Source organism: Myxine glutinosa, chromosome 10 (genome assembly GCF_964187855.1).
Source record: "Myxine glutinosa chromosome 10, kmMyxGlut1.1, whole genome shotgun sequence".
Lineage (NCBI taxonomy): Eukaryota > Metazoa > Chordata > Myxini > Myxiniformes > Myxinidae > Myxine > Myxine glutinosa.
The window spans coordinates 103839923-103848735 of record NC_136270.1 but is presented as its reverse complement, the minus strand read 5'-3'; positions in this window follow the sequence as shown (position 1 = coordinate 103848735).

Here is an 8813-nt window from a genome sequence, read left to right as displayed (position 1 = left end):
AACGTTAACTTCACTCTTTCATTCCTCTTTTCTCCCGCCTCTGGAACAAACTCCCCCACTCTCTTCAATCCCACTCCTCCCTCCAGGTATTTAAAACAGCTGTTCACCATCATCTCTTATCTTCCCCCTTCGAAAACCTTGATCTTTTCAACACCCGTTTTAAAGTCCCAGCAGTGTCCATTTGTTTTTACCTAAAAGATTTGTTTTTTACCAGACGGAAGCCTCTCCTCAGTGAAAGACATGTGAAAGCCCGCTTGGAGTTTGCAAAAAAGCACCTAAACGACTCTCAGACTCTGAGAAACAAGATTCTGTTGTCTGATGAAACCAAGATTGAACTGTTTGGCTTCCGTCTGGCCACTCTGCCATAAAGCCCAGATCGGTGGAGTGTTGCAGTGATGGTTGTCCTTCTGGAAGTTTCTCCCATCTCCACACAGGATCTCTGGAGCTCAGCCAGAGTGACGATCGAGTTCTTCATCACCTCTCTTACCAAGGCCCTTCTCCCCCGATTGCTCAGTTTGCCCGGGCGGCCGGCTCTAGGAAGAGTCCTGGTTTTCCACACTTCTTCCATTTAAGAATTATGGAGGCCACTGTGCTCTTGGGAACCTTCAATGCAGCAGAAATTTTTGTGTAGGCTTCCCCAGATCTGTGCCTCGACACAATCCTGTCTCTGAGTTCTGCAGGCAGTTCCTTCGACTTCATGGCTTGGTTTTTGCTTTGATATGCATTGTCAGCTGTGAGACCTTATATATATAGACAGGTGTGTGCCTTTCCAAATCATGTCCAATCAATTGAATTTACCATAGGTGGACTCCAATCAAGGTGTAGAAACATCTCAAAGATGATCAAGAGAAATGGGAGGCACCTGAGCTAAATTAAAAGTGTCATAGCAAAGGGTATGAATACTTATGTCAATGTGATATTTCAGTTTTTCTTTTTAATAAATCTGCAAAACTTTCTAAAATCCTGTTTTCTCTTTGTCATTATGGGGTATTGAGTGTAGATTGATGAGGGAAAAAATGAATTTAAACGATTGCAGCATAAGGCTGCAACATAACAAAATGTGAAAAAGTGAAGGGGTCTGAATACTTTCTGAATGCACTGCAGATATATATATATATATATATATATATATACATATATATATATATATATATATATATATATATATATATATATATATATATATATTGCATTGGGCTACCCGGGTCCTCTCCTAGGATCCTCGGGCCCCACTGAACACTACACTGAACTCTACCTGGCTCCCAGAGCCTACCTGCGGCCTCACCGCAGAAGTATACCCCACCGCAACTGACAAAAATATATACGTATATATATTCTTGCGGATCTGCCGCCGGCCTTCTTCCCTTACCAAGGGGGGATTAGTCCCCTTGTCTTGATTGATCTGGCGCGACCCGAGACCTATTACGTCCCTTCCGTACAGCGCTAAATAGGGTTTCGGGACCAAATTCGCTGTTACCTAAGTACTAGCGCTGCCCTGAAGCGACGAAATAAGCCTCGCACGAACCACGTGTGTTGGTGATATGCCGAGTGGTTGCGTACATGTGGTCCACGCCGTTATAGATGGTGGAACCCGATTCAAGCGGTTCTATTCGCACCATGCTTTGCCAATGGAGAAATCACGGGAACGATCTAATCAGAAGGAAGAACAGAATTTATTTACACTATACAAGGATTGGTAGAAGGAAAGGGACACAGAGCCGCCTTATACAGTCTTACTTAATACCCCTGGACAAACGGGCCCGTCTGACACACACACTCAGACGGGGATTGCAGATGGGCAGGATGATGTTCTCCAGCGTGTCCAGGGATGGCTCTCGTGCAGCTCTCTCCGGTCCCCGGCACATCCCATGGAGATGGAGGCAGGAGAAGATAGATAGCCTCAAGAGAGGAAGACAAATGATGAATTGCGAAAGATGATGGGAATAGAGCCTGTGATTGATGCTGTGAAGAGGAACAGGTTGAGATGGTTTGGTCATGTGTTGAGGAAGGATGAAAGTGACTGGTTGAGAAGAGTGATGGAAATGAATGTAGAAGGAAGTAGAGGACGGGGAAGACCGAGAAAGACTTGGCTAAAGATGGTGGAAGAAGAAATGCGGGCAAGGGGGTTAACAAGGAGAGATGTGAGGAGAGATGCAGAAAATAGGGCAAGATGGAGAAGATTGTCATGAGGATCGCAAGGCTAACCCCTGCTCTAGCAGGGAAAATGGCCTTAAAATGCATGTTGTTGTTGTTGTTTGTATCACATCTCAATAAATAAATTTCCTACTGGATTTGTACTTTTGCATCCTAGTGTATATAATATATGTGTGTTTGTGTGTGTGTGTATGTGTGTGTTGAGGAAGAACGCACACTCAGCATTAAAAAAAAGAAAATAAATAATGAAATACAGAAATATCTAATTTACTTAAGCATTCAGCCCCCTGAGTCAATACTTTGTAGAAGCCCCTTTGGCAGCGATTACAGCTTTGAGTCTTCCTGGTTATGTCTGTGTGAGCTTTGCACATCTTGATTTGGGGACTTTCTCCCATTCTTCCTTGCAGATTTCCTCAAGCTCTGTCAAGTTGGATGGGGAGTGTCGGTGAACAGCAATCTTCAAGTCTTTCCACAGATTATCATTGGGATTCAAGTCTGAGCTTTGGCTGGGCCACTCAAGGACTTTCACGTTCTTGTTTTGAAGCCATTCCAGTGTTGCTTTGGCTGTATGATTGGAGTCATTGTCCTGTTGGAATGTGTAAATCTTCGCCGCAGTCTAAGGTATTTTGCATGCTGAAGCAGGTTCTCCTCAAGGATTTGCCTGTATTTGGCTCCATTAATTGTTCCATCTATCCAGGTTAAAAGTCTTCCAGTCCCTGTTGCTGAAAAGCATCCCCATAGCATGATGCTGCCACCACCCTGCATCACGGTAGGGATGGTGTTAGATGGGTGATGAGCTGTGCTCAGTTTCCGCCAGATGTAGCGTTTTACATTCAGACCAAAGAGTTCAATTTTCGTCTCATCAGACCACAGAATATTTTGCATCATGCTCTCAGAGTCTCTCACATGCCTTTTTGAAGACTACATGCGTGCTGTCATGTGCCTTTTTCTCAGGAGTGGCTTCTAGCTGGCCACTCTCTCATAAAGCCTAGATTTGTGAAGTGTTGCAGAGCCTGTTGTCCTTTATAAATAAATAATAAATAATATTCTTAACACTTTTTAGCTATGGATCCCCCTCCCCTTATCCTTCCCCCACCCTTCCACATAACACAGCCCCCTCCTGGGAACCTGAGGCTCCTGCAAAGGTTCCCCATCAGGAACCCAATATTCCACCCTTAACACTTCCTGTCACACGCCTATTTAACTTAACCATTAAATTAATGAGGGATGTGTGAGGCAAGCCATATATAACTCACCTCTCTAACCTTACAGTTCTATGCACTTTGCTTCAATTATCCATAATCAAGAAATGTACACAATTTTTCTAGGCAAATACAGGCAAATTGTATTCCCTGCCCTCTTAAGGTCTGCCTCAGATGTTCCTAGGGTGGGGAGATAAGGTTGCACAAAAACAAACAGGCCTACCTTATCTGACAACTTAAATTATTCAAATAAACTCATCTAATTGACCACGTTCCCCAGTGGTTGCCACCTGCTGGTCAGCTGAGCCAAATCCAAATTTTGATATATCCTGTCCAATTTCCTGGGCCATATGCCTTAAAAAGCACATATTAAATAATTTGTGACCGAGTGGAGCATTCACTGATAAACAAATCACATACAATCATCTTGTCAATCATTTTCATTCCTACAAGGCCACGGATACACTTTTAAAAGCAAGGTGTGGTCTCAACTGGGCAGACAGTAAGTCCTACAATGTGGTGGTACGGTTTTACAAGTGTGTGGTTGGGGCCCCCCTCGACTTCCCCTCCTCCCCAGCACCAAAACAGCTCCTTTCGCTGTATACCCCATCGGAGGTGCTCACCCATTGACCTTCCATGGTCGCTTGGGGTACCTTTGCCTCTTGACTAACCGATCTTGACCCTCCTCCCATTAAGTTCTCCATCCCCGCTTTGGGTGAGGTGTGTCTTGGGTTGATGGGCGCAGTCCTCGCTCTTTAACCGCCTGCACCACCTGTAGATATGCCCAACCTCCACACCCATGAACCTCACACACAATACCCCCTTAGCTGCCATTCTTTTCACCTACACCTGCCATATATGGCAGTGTGTTCCTTATGTGCCATGACCTGCATACATGCTAAAACACCATAAGAAATGTGCAACAACCTATGATAAAGTTCCTTTATTTCACACATGTCACAGATAATCACTTTGACCTCTTCCACTCGGCCCAAATGCCGCCCTAATGGCCACTCTTGCCCGTCACCCATACCAATTCCCCAACTCACCTGCATACCCGCAAAGCAAAGCATGGTGAGTCATGCTAATGGGGAAAGGTAAATTTCACATCATCCAATTTATCACTGGGGAGCTCGTTCAATGCCAGTAGCATCTGCTGCAGCCACTCTTCTCATTTCCAAACATGCCAATTAAACCTAGGGCTCTCTTCACAAAATGAGAGCCCAATTAAGTCACTCTGATATCAAAGCAGATCATTCTTCCTCGAATTCTACTTCCATTGGGCCTGAAGGTTTTATTTTTGACTCTTCTCCTTATGCAAACATTATGTGGGTCATCACAGTCACAATGGAGGTACCAGCGCCATGCAAGGTGACGAGTAGGAAATACAAGGCTGTTCATTTTTAAGTGTCTTGAACCGGCCAGGAAACAAACCTCTTGCGGACCTTTTCCAGCTTTTCCAGCTCCTACAGAAGATGTATTTTTTCACCCCTATCTTCAATGCATTTGCCTGACAGTTCTCGTTTGTTCCCAGTGCCAGTTAGATGCACTTAACGGTTAAACCTAGGTATCTACGCATGGGAAATATTAAACAGGAACCATCACTCTTCCAAATTCAGTCTCTCTGCCCTAACCTGTCTCTCCACATTTTCTCATTTTCTATCTTCAACTCGTTTTCCCTCAGAAATGCCAATGTTAACTGTTGAATTGTTTGTTACATTATTGACTTCTCATTGTACGTAACAAGTGGGCCTGCCAATCTGTTCCACAGAACCTCTCTACAACTGTCATCGTGTTAAGAGTTGAAAACATTCATATGAAGAAGAAATAACGAAGAAACCACACAAAGTCAGAAAGCATTCTCTCTCTCATATTCACCTCTTCTCGTCTTTTGTAATCACCCAAGATTTTCCAAGCCTGGCATAATCAATGGTTTCTCTTTCTATAGATGTGGAAAGCTGCACCAGGCAATGCAAAGCGAACTCCCTTTCTGACATTGCGCCTTCAGGTGGCACCTAAGAAAATGACCCGGTCATGCGTCATGCGTGAAATCGCACATTTGGAAACGCCGACAGGTGTTGACATTATTTTCGTTCTCCAAAAGTTATGCCTGGTGGTCTAAATTTCGAGGCATGGCACTTTATTGCAAATAATCCACGTACTGTGATTTAAAACCACTTGGAAGCATTATATCCTTGTCAAGGGAAAGATAAAATTTAGACATCAATCTTCTCAACTAATTGTCATTTTAAACTTTCTGAAACTGCTGTAATTCTGGTAAGGCCTATCAAGGTCATTATATATCACTCATGGCAGCTATTATGCTGTTTGTATGGGACTGGCAGGATAGGTTCGAATGGAACGATAGAATGTGTGCATATGTGCATGTGTGTGTGTGTGTGAAGAGCGGTTTGAGCTTATTCTGGGTTTGATTCCCGACATGAATATAAGCTGACGTCAATGAGTGTGCCATCCATTTGGAGGGGGTGTTAAGGCTGCTGGTGGACATACAAGAGCGCATAGTCTTTTGCAAAGAGGAGGCAAATTATTTGCAGCTTCATATCGGACTGGCAGGATAGCTTCCAGATATGTGCATTTGTCTTTCTGATGTCTTCCCTGGGTTTGAATCTCGACCAGGCTCCAATTTGTCACCCTATTGTCACCATGCAGGATATTGCATCAATGACCATCAGCCTGCACTGTGCAGCGCCATGCACGACCCATCAGCCAGCACTGTGTATGTTAATGTACCCATAGTATGAATTGCATCAAATAGGTGAGCTATCGCTAGCATGCGGAACAAATTACAAATTCCTGCCACCTTCAGTTTAACATCAGGCCTGGCCAGCCAATTCATAAAAGGCAGCCGAAAACCTCTCTTGGCTGACCGCACAAGAAGGTAGAAATAATTGCAGCCATTAAGCATTAACAAAGTCGTAGTAAGCTTATTGTTGCTGGCACCCTGAACAAATTAGAAATTCCTGCCGTTACTACCATTGGGATGATGATGGCAAACCACCAAGTATACTCTTTGTGATGAGTTCGGCAGCAACGAACCTGTGCTTTTGGGCACAGAAGAGAAGGGCAGGTTGGTGTGAGAGAGAGACTTTGGCTTTTGAAAAACTTTAATTAGCAAATTTAAAACAACACCAAAAGACAACCACAAGAGAGAAAAAACGAGGAAGCATAAAATGAGTGGACATACAAAATGAGATAGAAGAACCACCTTTAGAGGCCATTTTTCCCCATAGAGCAGGGATGGCCTTTTCCAGGCACCGTGGTCCCCTTTTTTGAAGCAATGTTTTATGGCCGGATGCCCTTCCTGCCGCCAGCCCTGTTAGTCGCCTCTTGCGACACACAGGAAATTACCAGTGAGCTGGTACTCAATTTGACGACCTCGGAAGGATGACAGGCCGAGTCAACCCCCCTGGCGTTAATTCAGCGATCGACCGGGATTCGGACCCAGGAACCTAGGATCCCAAGACGGCACCCTAACCGCGAAGCCAACACCAGGCCGTTATACAAAATGAGATAAAAGAAAGAAAAAAAAATCACTGGAACAGGAAATTCCAAACACCATTAACGAGATCACATGAAACATTGTTTGTATCTACTATCTTTGAGTGAAGGTTCACCAATTACCTTCGGTTTGACAGTAAGAATATTCTCGATATAGTGTTGCTATTCCAAGACCTTTAAAATGAATTACTATATATTACATGAAATGACAGCATCTGGAAGAAGCTAAGCTTTCATTCTCTTATAAATTGCAAGTTTCCCTTCACAAATCAAAAAGTTAGCAAGAGCAGTCTCTGAACCTTTTTTCTCCAACCAAGTGGTAATCCAAGAACAAAAGTATGAGTGGAAAAAGGATGATCCATACACTAAAACAACCGTGATAAAAGCTCAAAGAGAGAGAGAGAGAGAGAGAGAGAGAGAGAGAGAGAGAGAGAGAGAGAGAGAGAGAGAGAGAGAGAGAGAAAAGAAAAGAAAAGAAAAGAAAAGAAAGAAAGAGAAGAGAAGAGAAGAGAAGAGAAGAGAAGAGAAGAGGGATGTGTGTGTGTACATGTCCAGGCCATAGCCTTTTTACCATTTGAGCTTTCGTCATCAAACTTTCAACAAACCTTTATTGTGAGAAAATGAAGAGCACTAATTAGTAATTGGGTCAAAATGTCAAAGGGCTTTTTGGTCCTCTTGGCCTGTCCGTCCGCCACACAGCGCGAGACGGGCAGGTTTTGTAATCGCTTTTCCGTGTTTAGTGGGGGGGCCAATGTAGCAGATTGAAATGCCCGGTGAAATTGCTTGTTAATTTTTGGACACTGGTTGGGCTGTCTTTAGGGATGATATAAGTTCTAGAAAAAATATGTCTCCAATTGTTTCAAGTTCTTTATGGCGGCCATTTTGGATTTTCAAAATGGCGGATGTCGAAAACGTAAAATTCCATTATCTTGGCTTCTAAATGACCTAGAGTTTCGATTCTGGTGTCCAGTTGTACATTTTTGGGGATAGAGAATTGAATGAAACCTTCTTTAATAACCTAAAAGGGATAAAAATAGGTTTTTATGGCACAGCCGAACCAGTGTCCAAAATCTAACTTAATGCACATCTATCTTAATTGTTATTTGTTATTTGTATGTTCCAGATTCGTGACCCTGAGCTATGATGGAGCCAAAAAGCAAGAAAACCAAGAAAGAAACTGATTTCACACTTTGCATTCAGTGCCAGGATCCCCAAGGTGCACTAGTGACTGAGCCAGCACTGGGCTCATATGCAAAGTTTCTCCAGTTCATCCAGGAGAGGGCACGATATGGTGATGCCGACTTCAAACAGATCAGCGAACGATTAAGCTGTTTCACTGCCACTGACTTGAGGAACAATAAAGCAAAGTGGCACCGGGCATGTTATGGATCTACATGCAACACTGCTCACCTGGAGCGTGCTAGAGTTCGCCACCAGAAAGCCTGCGAACATGGCGACACCCAGCATCTTCATAAGAGGTGTGGACGTCCTTCTTCTGCACCTGCCGCTGCAAGTACCTCAGGTTCTACGCAAGACGAGACTCTTCGCTTCACACGTTCATCATCAACTCCATTCAACAGAGACCTTTGTTTCTTCTGTCAAGAGGTCACTAAGGAAAGTGTACATGTTGTATGCACGTTCAACGCAGGTAAACAGCTGAAGAAAGCTGTTGAAGAAGGCAGCAACCACAAGTGGAAAGTTCAGCTGAGTGCTGCCATCAGTGCACATGATGCTCATGCGATCGACGTCAAGTATCATCTCCCATGCTGGGTGCAGAATGTCCAACGTGCTCCCAAGAGTGGGACATCAAGTGATGACAAAGAACACATACTGCAAGAAACTAATGTTATCAAAATAGCCGCAGACATTGAGTTTGTCAGCCTTGTTCGCTCTCTACTCCAAGCTGGTGAAATTCTCAACATGTCTGACCTGAAGTCG